A 13,489-nucleotide genomic window follows, 5' to 3' on the forward strand; every position below is an offset into this window, starting at 1 on the left:
CACACCCACTTTCTGGCCTCTCTCTTCTTCCTGGCTGCTGATGCAACACAGCCAGTCATCTCAACCTCCTGCTGCCACCGTCCATCAATCTGCTCCTGCACCATGGCTTCTTCACCATGATGGCCTCTGGCCCCTCAAACCAGGGGCCGAAATAAACGCTTTCTTCCTCAAGCTGCTTCTTGTCTGGTGTTTGGTCACAGTAATGAAGCCTAATAACCCACAGAGACTGGAGAACCTTGAGGCACAACACTGGGCACAGCTGGCCTCCTCGGGGTTCAGTCACAGTCTCCTTTTCTGAACAAAGTCAAGGGTCTTCTCTCAATAAAGACTTACATCTCATGGAACAGCTACTGCCATAGTGCAAGCATTTCATCTGTTCGCTTTCATCCTTCAGCAGGCCCAGGCTGAAGGCAGTGACAGCGAGACGCAGAGAAATCCATTTGGCTGCACACAGGCTGAACCCGGCTGAGCTGGAGTTGAACCTCCTATTGTCTGGTCCTCGCAGAGTGGATACACAGCCCTGCAGCCTACCACCTCTCCTGGGTCTGAGACACAGGAAGACAAGTGGCCAGCCTTTGCTTCTCCACTGAGGCCTCCTCCCAGGGGAGCACATCCCAGGACAAAGAGGCTCAGCCTCCCTGAGGAAGCAGTTCCAGGTCTTCAAGCCTTATCCTGGGGCTGCTCTGAGAAGGTCTCTGTTCTGCAGCACACAGTCGCTTCTTGCTATAATTTCGATTCATTGCTTCCTGTTGAGTCTAGTTGGAAAAAAAAGTAAAAGAAATGAAATTAAAGTGTTATTTTTAAAATATATCTCCACCCTTCATCAAAAATAGTTTCCCTTTTCTCTTGACCCTTTGGCAACAGAAATTCATTTCTTACCTCCAAGATAAATCCCCAACTGCTATAAATAAAATATTTTTGACTACAAAATAAAAATTATTCATTGCTCAAAAAATCATTTTTCCTCAGGGATAATTCATGGAAAATGGTCTATCATGCTTTCCTGGTGGCTGGCTCCCTGTGTGTATGATTTTTGTATTGCTGCATATACTTTCCCACATGCTAAATTTGAGGGTGTAATCACATTCCATGTCCCCTCACATATGTTTATTTCTAGTGCTGGGGTGGATCTAGAGCCAACTATTCACAAATGAAATTTTCATTGTGAAGTTTTCATTGTTTTATCTTCGAAGAAAAGAAAAACAAATTGCTCTGTCTCGCTGACATGAGACGGTAGACCTTGACATTTTTAAAGGTTACTCGCAAGTCTTTGACAAACCTCTGCTGCTAACATGTAAGAAAATCCACACTGCCTCCTGGTTACCCTCCAAATCATATTTATCAAAAGGCATGCTTCCTGTCTTCAAGTCTCTCATGAATTCTCCTTCTGTCCAGATCGAATGCCTTGTCAACATTACACATTAGAGACCTTTCTGGCATTCCCCACTTTAACTCAGGCTTCTAATCTCTGGCCAACCGCACTGACTTCCTCTTGGAAGTCAACATGGAAGCCACTTGCACACATTTTCAAAAGGGGCATCAAATGATGGAAATGTGATGAACGAAAGGGGGAAATTCAACACATTGTTCATAGAAATACCCATTGTCAGTTGAATTGTGGTGCTCACAGATTCATTTGTTGGAGTCCTCACTTCCAAGGTGATTGTTTGGTGATGGGGCCTTTAGGGCCGTACTTGTCGAAGGGAAGTCCTGAGGTAAAGCACAGACAGAAAGGACTGGTGTCCTCATAGGAAGAGGCAGAGGCACAGACTCGGTCAAGAAAGGTCACATGAGGACGCAGACAAGTGCCTACAAGCCAGGAAGAGAGGCCTCATCAGACACCAGCTCTGGTGGCTTCCTCTTGGACTTCCGGCCTCCAGAACCACGAGAAAATAGGCTTCATTGCTTGAGCCCTTTGGTGTTCCGTCAGTCCGAGGAGGCTAATCTAACGCCGCTAAACTTCTTACCCAGATCACTCAACCAGCAAAAGTAGGAGTGGAGAAAGCTTGGGAAACAGGTTTGAAAAAAGCTGAGCAATCGGAGGAGCGGCTGTTAGCAAGCCAGCTCAGGTTGTTGATAGGTTTTCTTTTCTAGAGCAATTTTAAATTATAGCAGAATTGGGTGGAAAACGTGAAGATCCCTCATGCGCCCACTGTGCCCACACACAGACTCCACCACCATCAACATTCGTCTACACAGTTCTTCTGCTCCAGTCGATGAACCTGCGTAGACATGCCATTACCTCACTAAGCCCATAACTTTCACCAGGTTTATTCTTGGTGGCGTACCGTCTGTGGATTTGGACAAATGTATATAATATATACTTACTGTTATAATATCCTGGTACACCTTGATTCAAGCATGGAAATGCAACAGTCTCCAGGAAATGTCCACATCTAAGCCACTCTTACAGTTAATATGAGGCCAAAGGCACAGTGGTTGTCAGTACGTGCAGCCCAGGCTGAAAGCAATCCTACAACTTCACCAGATGCATGAATAATGGAAGGGCTGGGTCAGATAAATCCTTCTAAGGTAATGAGTAAAAAGCCAGGCAAACAGGCAACAGAGGGAGTTAATCTGATTACTGTGGATCCCACTAGGGCAATGGTTGTCAACCTGTGGGCCGAGACCCCACAGGGGTCCAACAACCTTGTCACAGGGATCACATATCAGATATCCTGCACATCAGATATTTATACTATGATTCATAACAGTATCAAAATTACAGTTATGAAGTAACAATAAAAATAATTTTATAGTTGCAAGTCACCATGTCATGAGGAACTGATTAAAGGGTCACAGCATTCGGAAGATTGAGAACCACTGCTCTAGAGGAATGCCAGGCAGTAGAAACTACCCTGAGATGACCTAGTCATTGCAATTAGCAGAAGAACAAAAAGCCACGAATATAAATATTCAAATAATTTAAAGGAAAATGTATTTATTAACAAATGAATGACTCCTCAGAAAAATAGAAATTGTTTTAAAATCTCAAATGATAAAGAGAAACAATGACTTACAGAACACAGCTGAGTGACCAAACAGAGGGTCGGGCTGGGCAGGGTAGGTCATGACTGTGGTCCCAGCAGGCTGAGGCTGGAGAGCTGAGGGGCCGTTAGGCAACAGCCTGTGCCCAGGCAATGCTGACAACCCATTCCCAGCAGGCCAATTAAAATGCAAGTAATACCAGGAAAAGGAGATTTATTCAGCCAGGCGGGATATTTGAAAGGGAAATTCCAGAAGACAGAAGACTGCAGAAGGTCCTGAATCCTTGGCTTACCATTAAAATGTGCCGACGGTGGAAACCTCCAGGGACCAGGCTCAACGGAGGAGAAGGTGGGAGCTGGAAATTTTAAGCAGAGAAATCTCAGTGTCCTAAGGCAGCCTAACTCCACTGCAGTCTGTCTCCCTGGCTATAGATAACAATTATTCTTGCTGGTATTATATTAACTTATTATACTTTTTAAAGAAAGAAAGAAAAAGAACTGCCAACCAAGAATTAGGCATGCTCCACTACTACAAATCATGCTTCAGTCCTTGTGGCCATGTTCTCACACACCCATAAACAGGGTTCATCTCAAGCATGCTAGAGCCTTATCGTACTTAAACCACTGTGAATGTGAGGTACCATGACCATGGAACAAAGCAGAAAACCAAGCAGATGTGGCCACTGACAGAAGTCATTTAACACAATTCAGGACCCACAAGAAATGAAGGGGACACCCTTGGTGTGAGAGAACGTGTCTCAGACAAGCTCAGACTCAGTGATGAAAGACTGAATTCTTTGTACCACACATCAGAAACAAGGCAGGAAAACCCACGATGGGACCACTGTGAGCGTGTGTCTAATTCTAGTCCAGGGATCGTAGGAGGTTGAGTAAATTTTGGCCCTCTGCTTTGGTGATGGGACAAAGAGAAAGCTGCTATGTTGGAATCATCTGAATGAAGAATGTCCACGTTGTGTCTATCAATAAACATAGGCTACATGAACAGAGGGTAGAGCCAGAGCTGGGTGGGGGAAGTCTAGGGGATCTTGCATGGAAAGTTTGTGGAAAGGGCCTCTAGTAAACCAGAGGCTGAGGACAGTTTTCCAGGTATTCAAATGTATCTTTTGTGCCTGTGATTAAAGAGGCATCAGCAGCAGTCTGCAGAGCCACCCAAAGTATCCACAAAGTAACCACCTGCCCACAGCAGAGAGGATGAAGTCAGCCCATCACATAAGAGCCCTCTCTCCCTTCCCTCTCTTTGACTCATCCCTGATTAGGTGGGAATAGTCGAGAGGGTGTTGAAGGATGTAAGAGTAGAAACCAATTGCATCCATGATCCAGAAGGCAGGAGGATGCTGCTGCAGGCATCAGCTAGGGAAGGACATTTGACTGAGGATGAAGATGAGAGAGCTGATTCTTACCTTCAGCATTTTAATTTCTGAACTTAAACATTTGAATCTATATATTTGCCTTATGAATCCATTTACTTAAGAATAAAAATAGTTACAGCACTTACAACGTGAAAAACACTATACATTAAAGAAAATATTGGCAAGCCAGACTTTAAGAGTTAGCATCACTGTTTTGCAGAAGCCATTACTGGAATGATCATCTGATGATGGGTCAGAGCTGAGAACCTCAGGATGAGCTCATGTGCCACGCAATACAAGCATGGATGCAGACATACTCACAGCTCTGTGTTCTGCACTGAGAAGGTCTTAGAAGCAATGACATCCCAGAAGGGCATACCTAGCATTCCAATAATGGATGCCTACAATTTTTTTCCAATCAGTGGAGCCAGTCCTTTTAGAGATATAGGTAATTCTAGGAAAACTCAAGAAATACACAAGGTGAGTCACGAGCATACCACAGTTTCAGAAAGCAACAAAATTCTAAAGCAAATCCAAAAAGTTACATCCCGACCTAGACCAAAGGGAGCATGCCAAACAGATGTGGGGTCTTCTAAAAAGGCCTGAGACTTAAGCAGTAAAATAAATGAAACAGCATTGCTACAGCCCAGACAGAAAACAGCTACAGTCTCTGGTGACAGGAAAATGGCCAAGAAGTAGAAGGATGAATCTTCCATGTAACAGAATTACAATGTGTGCAGCCTTTCATCTTCTAGGAGGTGGAGGGCAACTGTGTTACTTCCTGTGGACTAGGCCTGGTAATGCCCTTCAAAGGGACACTATAAAAATAGGTGGACTATAATGAAAGGTTACTTTCTTAGTCACTGTTATTTTGCTGTGAAGAGATACCATGACCAAGACAACTCTCTTTTACATATAATTTTTTCTTCCTTTTTAAAAATATTTATTTATTATGTAAGACTCTTTTTTAATATTTTTTATCTTCTTTCTTTTTTAAAAAGATTTATTTATTATGTTCTACCTGCATGTCAGAAGAGGGCATAGATCTCATTATAGATGGATGTGAGACACCATGTGGGTGCTGGGAGTTAAACTCAGGACCTCTGGAAGAGCAGCCGGTGCTCTTAACCTCTGAACCATCTCTCCAGCCCAACCAAGACAACTCTTATAAAGGAAAGCATTTACTTGGGGTCTTGCCTACAGTTTTAAAGGGTCAGTCCATTATCGTCTTGGTAGGGAGCATGGTGGCAGGCAGAAAGGCATGGTGCTATAGCAGTAGCTGAGAGCTTTACATCCTTATCCTCAAGCAGCAGGTGGGGAAACTTCAAAGCCCACCTCCAGGTGACCCACCTCCTCCAACAAGGATGTGTCCTATTCTAGCAAGGTCACACCTCCTAATCCTTCCCAGCAGTTCAACAACGGGGAACTAAGCATTTAAATACATGAGCTTATGGGAGCCCTTCTTCTTCTTCTTCTTCTTCTTCTTCTTCTTCTTCTTCTTCTTCTTCTTCTCCTCCTCCTCCTCCTCCTCCTCCTCCTCCTCCTCCTTCTCCTTCCTTCTCCTTCTCCTCCTCCTTCTTTTGGTTTTTCAAGACAGGGTTCCTCTGTGTAGTTTTGGTGCCTGTACTGGATCTTGCTCTGTAGACCAGGCTGGCTTCGAACTCACAGAAACCTGCCTGGCTCTGCCTCCTGAGTGCTGGGGTTAAAGGCATATGCCACCGCCACCCGGCTTATGGGGGCCATTCTTATTCAAACCATTACAGTCACAATGGGAAATCCTGGGAGCAGAGGCTCAGTGAGACAACCATAATTACTATTGGTGGTGGTGACTCACGTCCAGTGTTCAGCTTTGGTAAGATGTAATGAGAACTCACTTTGTGTTCATAATCTTTCTCCTAGGGAATCATGGGAAATATCACAGAAATCCCAGTCAAGTGACATTCTGCACAAGCCCTCAAACAGTGCTCCTTAAAGCTACTGAGGTCACCAAAATCAAGGATAATCTGATACTGTTCTCAAGGAGGCTCAGAATATAAGTGAGCTGTAGTATTCTGATGGGCTCCTGAGACAGAAAATGGCTGTTCAAACAGTATGCATAGCTGGCATGGTATTGCAGGCCTGTAAGGCCAGCACTTAGGAACCTGAACAAGAGAAAAACCTGGACCACAGAGCAAGACTGTCTCAAAACAAAACCTTAACTTGTTAAGAATGACTTACCAATATTAGATCATTAACTGAAACACATACGATGTTAGCATTCAGGAAAATTAGCTATGGTATATAAGTGAGAATGAATTGTACTGGCTTTATAATTTCCCTCAAGTCTGAAGTTTTTATTTCACAAAGACATGAAACCTCTCCATGTAGGAAATGGGAGAATGACATAGTAAAACTTAAAACTATGATAGAGTGAGGTACTAAAGTTGAGTAAATCACAGGGCTATTCATCAACACTGTTGATTCATTCATCAGGGCACCTGTGAGAACCTGGTGCCTCCAGTCTACAAAAAGCAATTCTTGCCCAGCTTGATCATCACTCAGGGATTTTAACACAAAATGACTGAGCTGTTGCAAGGGATAAGGGGGGAAATACTTTCTATAAACAAGGAAAGGAAAGAGAAAGCATAGACGTAGTTCAAAAATGAACTATGTAGCTAGGGGCTGGAGAGATGGTGCCTCGATGGAGAGCACTTGCTGCTCTTGCAGAGGACCAGAGTCCAGTGCCCAGCACCCACACTGGGCAGCTTATTACAAAGGGATAGGATGCCTCTGGCCTCAGTACCTAAACACACACACACACACACACACACACACACACACAGGAACACGCAGGCACACATGCATGTATGCATACAGGCACACACGTACAAATCTTAAATATGTAGTTATACTAGGAATATGAAAAAATATTTAAATTTTAAAAATGAATAAGGGGACTGGATTCAGGCAAAGAAAATGAATTAAAATATTATTAAAAATCACAGAGGGTACAACCCAGAGACACACAGAGATGGAAAAGAAGTGAGGTGTCCAAGAGGAAACAGCTGTGCTAGTGAATGAGCACCTGGAGGGAGGCAGGAGGATCAGGAGTTCAAGGTTATCCTTGGCTACAAACGTGAAAAACTAAACAACCACAAAACAAACAATAAAAAAAAATAACAAGAGCTACAGAATGAGAAGAAGGGAAAGCAGGAAGAGCTAATATTTGAGGTGATGTTATCAAGTGAGTTTTCAGAACTGAGAAATAAAAGACAAATCCTCAGGGTGAAGGATTAAACAGAGCTCTATGCAAAATAAAATTGAAACAAATACACACCCACAAACTTAGTAGCAGAAGTCTGAATGTCAAAGACAAAGAGGAAAAATAAATAAAATAAAATAAAAGCTGCCTACGAGGAAGCTGGCAGGCATGTTAAGTGAAATAAGCCAGGCACAGAAATAAAATGACAACTTGTGGCCCTAGCTTGTGGACTCTAAACATTGGGCTCACAGAGCACAGAATGGTGATTGCTGCGGGTGAGGGACATGGGGACGTGAGAGAACTGTGATGTCAGTTAAAGGGTGCAGAAGTCCATATCAGGGACAACACAGCACAGTGACGTCAGCTAGCACCAGCAGACTACAGACCGAGAAATGCTAAAACAGTAGATAGGAAATAAAGACTCACCACAAGCAAATGTGAGGCAATATCTACATTTTTGATGGCTATATAAGATTAGAAAATTAAAAAAATAAAGTAACATAAAACACTTTCTACAAATGAATGCCACTCGGGTAGCAGACCCTTGTCACAAACACTGTCAGAAGCAACACAATCATGTCTTCCCAGGACTTAGGGAAAGTGGCAGCCAACTTTGTCTTCACTGTGCAGCCGATGTGTCAGATTTCTGCTACTCTAACAAAGTACTCGAGACAGTCAGCTTACAAGGAGCAAAGGTTTATTTTGACTCTGATTTCAATCCATTGCTGGCTGACCTGTGGCTGTCGAGCCTGTGACGAGGCTGTAGATCATGGTAGGGGTGGGACATGGTGTGGAGCAGAGCAAAGGGAGAACAAGAGAAGACACTGGACGCCCCACGTTTCCAATGACCTACCTTCCTCGTGTTAGGCCCCACCTCCTAAGGTCCCCACTTCCAGAGAGAACTGGAGTCACTGAGATCAACCCTCTGACATGTGAGCCTCTGGGGACCCTGATCCAAATCATAGCTTGTTAAGCTGTCATTCCAGAACAAGAGGTCCTCCTCCTAGAGGAAGGGTCTTGCTAAATTCCCTGAGCTAGCCTTGAATTCTCTTTGTAGCTCAGGTTTGCCTTGAATTAGCAACCTTTGTACCTCACTTTCCAAATGCTGGATTTCCACTTATGTGTCACTGTGCCTGATAAGTCTCAAGCCTCCAAAGAAATTCTTTCCATTAATCTCTGTCATGTCAAACGTATCAGAGCAGTTTATCTGACACCCATTCCCACTGCTTTCTTATACTACAGAGGCCGGAACAAAAAAACCGAAAAACCACCACCCCCCACCCCACCCACCCCACCCCCCCCCCCCACCCCCCCACTGTGTTCTCAACTCCTTTGCAGTCAGTGATACACACGTCATGTTCCGGAATGGGAAACAGTCATGAAGTTTAGAGGGCAAAGTGAGCTTTCCGAGGGCAAAGCTGTGTTCAGGTCAATGAGCGCTTCCCAGAAGCCCTGGGGTGGAGGAACCTGCCTCACCCATGGCAGCTGTGACAGAGACTTGCTCTCCAAGAGCTGAGTGCTGGCCAGCAGGGTTTGTTCTTCACACACCAACCGGGTAACTGAGCACATCTTCAAGCTGCCTCTGCCTGTACAGCATCCAAACCTCATTCCGCAGTAATCCCAGAAGTCCTGCGACCTCTCTGAGACCCTGTAACAAACTGTGCTCAGATTTCAACTTTCAGAAGCATTGTTACAGCTTTCCCTTGATGTGATAAAATACCCATGAAAAATAACTTAAGGAGAAAATATTTTGACTTATGTTTGCAGTGGTTCCCCTCTCAATGGCCACTTGGTTTTATTGCTTTGGGACCTGTAGTGGGGCAGAACCAGGAGCCTGTGGTAGAGAGAGCCGCTCACCTCATGCCATCTAAAGCTAAGAGCACGTGTAAAGGCCTGGAGACAGCCCGCACTCTTCAAGACTGTGCCCTTAGTGACATTCTTTGTCCAAATGGCCCCACCTCTACAGTGTCTGCTGACGCCCTGTAGTCCACTCAGCTATGAACACACCGAAGGTTTAGCCATCATAAAATCTGAGCCCTCATGATCCAGTCACCTGGAGACATCGCTGCTCAGAGAACCAAACCTCCACCACAAGTCAGTGTACCCGAGCTATAGACACACACACACACACACACACACACACACACACACACACACACACAACCAAACCACCGATAAACAACAGATTTGTCCCCCACGTGGAAGCAGGATATAGACTTTCAAGAAAATGCATCCGGAGTTGCCTTCCTTCATGGATTTTGAGGCACTGAGGATCAGGATGGCATTGCTGGATGAGGAGGCGCTGGTCCCAGGGCACAGAGTAAGCAATGTTCCCTCCAACTGACTGACTTCTGAGGTCATAGGGTCAGGAGAGCTGGGCTCCTGAGCACTCACTATCTATTCTGTGATCGACTTCTGAGCTGCCAAGCTGAGCTGAAATACCTAAGCAACTGACAGATTCCAAGTGTGAGAGTGATTCATGCTGGGGAGAGGTCCCTGAAGTCCCCCTTCTCTTGAAAACAGTGGGCCTTGAAGAACCATGGCACCTGTGCCAGCACCCACTCCTGAGCAGTGCAGAGACAAAGGGAAGCACCAGGTTCTGCAGCAGGAGATAATGGAGCCCCATGCTGGTGGGCAGAACTGTGGCCTTCCCCCCAAATGCCCACCTTTCAATGTCCAAGCCCTGAGAATATTTTCAGGATGAGGTGGGTTATGTTTGTAAATGGATTGAAGATTTTGAGTATCCTGGATTACCCAGGTGGGTGGAATACAGTCACACAACCCTGAAAAATGGTGATGGAAGATCTGAGAGAGTCCAAGGGAAATGTGGTCGCAGAAGCAGCTCAGATTCAGTGCTGTTGCTTAAAAGTTGGAGGAAGGAAGCCAAGAAACAAGGCTTGCATGTGGCCTCTGGAAGCTCGGAAGACCAGGAGGCCTCCCCCGGGACCAGCAGAAAGAAGCACCCAGTGTGTGTCAGACTTTGCAGCTTTGATGAGCAATTTTGTTGTTAAAGCCACTAAGACTGTGGTAATTTGTTATAGCAGTAATTTAAAACTAATTCAAATGCCTTCAAAATTGCAAGAGAAAATGATTTTAACCCATTACCTAAATTCAGACACACTACTGGTTAAGTATGAATTTAAGCCCATTTTCAGACAAATAAGGTCTCAAAAAATCTGAGCTCCTAAGCACCTTTTCTTGGGGAAAATGTGGTCTCCCAAAATAAGGGAACAGACGGAGACAGAAGGCACAGAAGCAGCTGGCTTACCCTGGAGCAGGTAGCGTGGAGGCCCTCAAGAGCAGATGTGGGTGTGGAGAACAAGCCTGTCACCCGGGGCCTGGAGGAGGCCGTGGGAGCTCTGATGGGCCCAGCAGGGTACTCGGCCTGACTCTCACGAAGGCTCCTGTCACACAACGGATTTTCACTATTGTGAAAGGTCGGGGGAAATCAGTGACAATGACGTAGAAGCCAAGCAAAGAGCAGAGGCAGCGTCAACTCCAGGCAAGCAGGTTGTTTGGAGAAGAAAGAAATGATTGCTCCATCCCTGTTGTCATGACAGTGAGCTCTACTTGCACATTAAAAATAGTTTTACCAATTCTTTGAGAATTTCATACCCCCCAAACCTCCTTCTAACTTTTTTTTTTTAAATCATCAAATCCAATGTGTGCTTCCTATATACTCCTGGGTGTGGGGCCATCGCTGGAACATGGTCGACCAACCAGGGTCACACTCTTAAAGAAAACCAGCCCTCACTCTCCCTTAGCAACGATCAGTTGCCAATAACCCCGTAACTAGAGTGGGACTCCGTGACTCCCTCCGCACTCCATTCTGGGATTCTGTCAGGCCAGATCCCCGCACAGGGCTTGTGCATGCTGGTAGAACACTGTGACGGATTTGTATGTTCAGCCGCCCCGCTGTGCCTGGGAAAACACTGTTTCAACGTGGTCCTCTACCCTCTCGGCTCTTACTGACTTTTGAGCTCCTCTTCTGATATGATCCCTGGACCTTAGGAGAAAGGGCATGATTGATTTGTGTATTGTAATGATCCAGGTGTGGCCTGGGCCTCTGGCTCTCTGTTTCAGTGGGTCTGCTATTTGGGCCTTTTGTTGGTGGGTTTGATGGTGTACAGGCCACAGAGTCATGATGAGGTTAATTGCAGTCCTTGGTCTATGGCACACTCTAAGCAGAGTCCAGGCGTGACTCTGCTCTTTCCTATCTGATTAGTGATTTGATTAATTACTTTTAATACATAATAGATCCCCTACTTCCCTAAGCTAGAGCGAAAACCTGGAGAATAACTCCTATCTGGCACTATGGTCCACATCCTGTCCTGAGACCAACTCTTCACCCCCACTGTGATGCTCAATGTCATGAGTTTCCTGTCTGTGGTACCTTGCTGTCTCCTCGTATGCAAACTGAGCACCTTAAACCCTTCACCAGTCTGACAATGGTCCCTGATGGGCTGGAAACAGACATACAGGAGAGGTTGTGGAAATCGGCCACCTTGCCCCTTCAAAGCTGCAAACGGCACAGTCTGCGAGACTGTCTCTGACAGCTCAGGACGAGACTTAGCCCAGGCTTTGTTGAGGTGAAATACCGTTGTTTTTTGTTTGTTTGTTTTTGTTTTTTCTCTCTTCCCTAACTTGAAATGAGAGAGAACTGGCCCCAGAGGGAGGATGGAGATGCTAAAGATGCTAACAGTTGGTCTCTCCAGCTCCGGAGCCTGGCAGGGTGGGCTCTGTTAGTTACTTTGCTTCTTGATGTTGCCAGATACTTGACCCAAGTAACTTGAGGACCGGTTTGTTTGGGCTCCTGGTTTTAGGATGTAGCCCATCGGGGTACAGAGGCGCGGCCCACGGCTCCAAGGTGGGCACAGCTGCTTGCTCACGTCACAGCAGATCGGGAGGAATGGAAGGGGAATGCTGGCACTCCGCCAGCTTCCTCCTTTCCTCTCTTCAATCAGTCTAACCCAGCCCCGCCTCCGCCCAAGGAATTATGCTGCCCACCTTAGAGCAGATCTTCCTTCACAGTAAATCTTCTCTGAAAGACCCTATGGATACACCCAGAGGCTCAGGGTGGTTACTGACCTTAGCAGCCTGCCAGTGTCTCACAGGTGCCAGCAACATGGGGATGATTCTTGCTAGGCCTGTGTTCTGGGAGCAGCCATGCCATGCTGCCTGACCCCTGACCTGCTGATCCCTGATCAGTGGAAGCTTTAGGACTCATTCAAGTGTTTCCCAAAATATGTAAATCAAGCCCTAGTTTTTAGGGTTGCTAACATGTGTTGCCCTCAAAATAAAACCTTGCCATCAAGACACTTTGGAGAATATGGATCAAAATAAAAACACAGGATTCTTTTCTACACTTTCACAGAACTTGACTTCCTAGATGGCAATATTTTTCAGTTTAGAGTGTGATCTTCAGAAAGTTATCTAGTTTGCTGAGACTCACTTTCTTCCTCCACGACACAGAAATACTGATGCGCAGCCCACAGAATGCAGGGAGGGTGTCACGATGAGCTTGAAGGCTCTGGCATCCACTACACGAGGAAGCCTCTGCAAATCTGAGTTTCCATCTCTATCATCTTTTGCTTTTCTTTTAAATTTTCTTCTCGGTCATTGGATCACCTTCACTTACATCTGTCTTTAAAACTGACTTTAACGGTTGCATGGGATGGCATCAGGGTATTTCTCTACAGAGGAACTCCAGGCCTCGGATGGCATCAATCACAGCACACCCAGGGGAGGCTGTCCACTGTGTACAGCTGTCGAGCAGCCTCCAGTAGGAGCTGTGAGTCTCTCCATCAGCAGAGGCAGATGTTCAAGCAAACAGCACAGACGTATCACCACCAAAGCGGACATGGCAGCTCCTGACAGTCAGAGGTCTCTCT

This window comes from Peromyscus leucopus, chromosome 7, assembly GCF_004664715.2.
Source record: "Peromyscus leucopus breed LL Stock chromosome 7, UCI_PerLeu_2.1, whole genome shotgun sequence".
NCBI classification, from domain to species: domain Eukaryota; kingdom Metazoa; phylum Chordata; class Mammalia; order Rodentia; family Cricetidae; genus Peromyscus; species Peromyscus leucopus.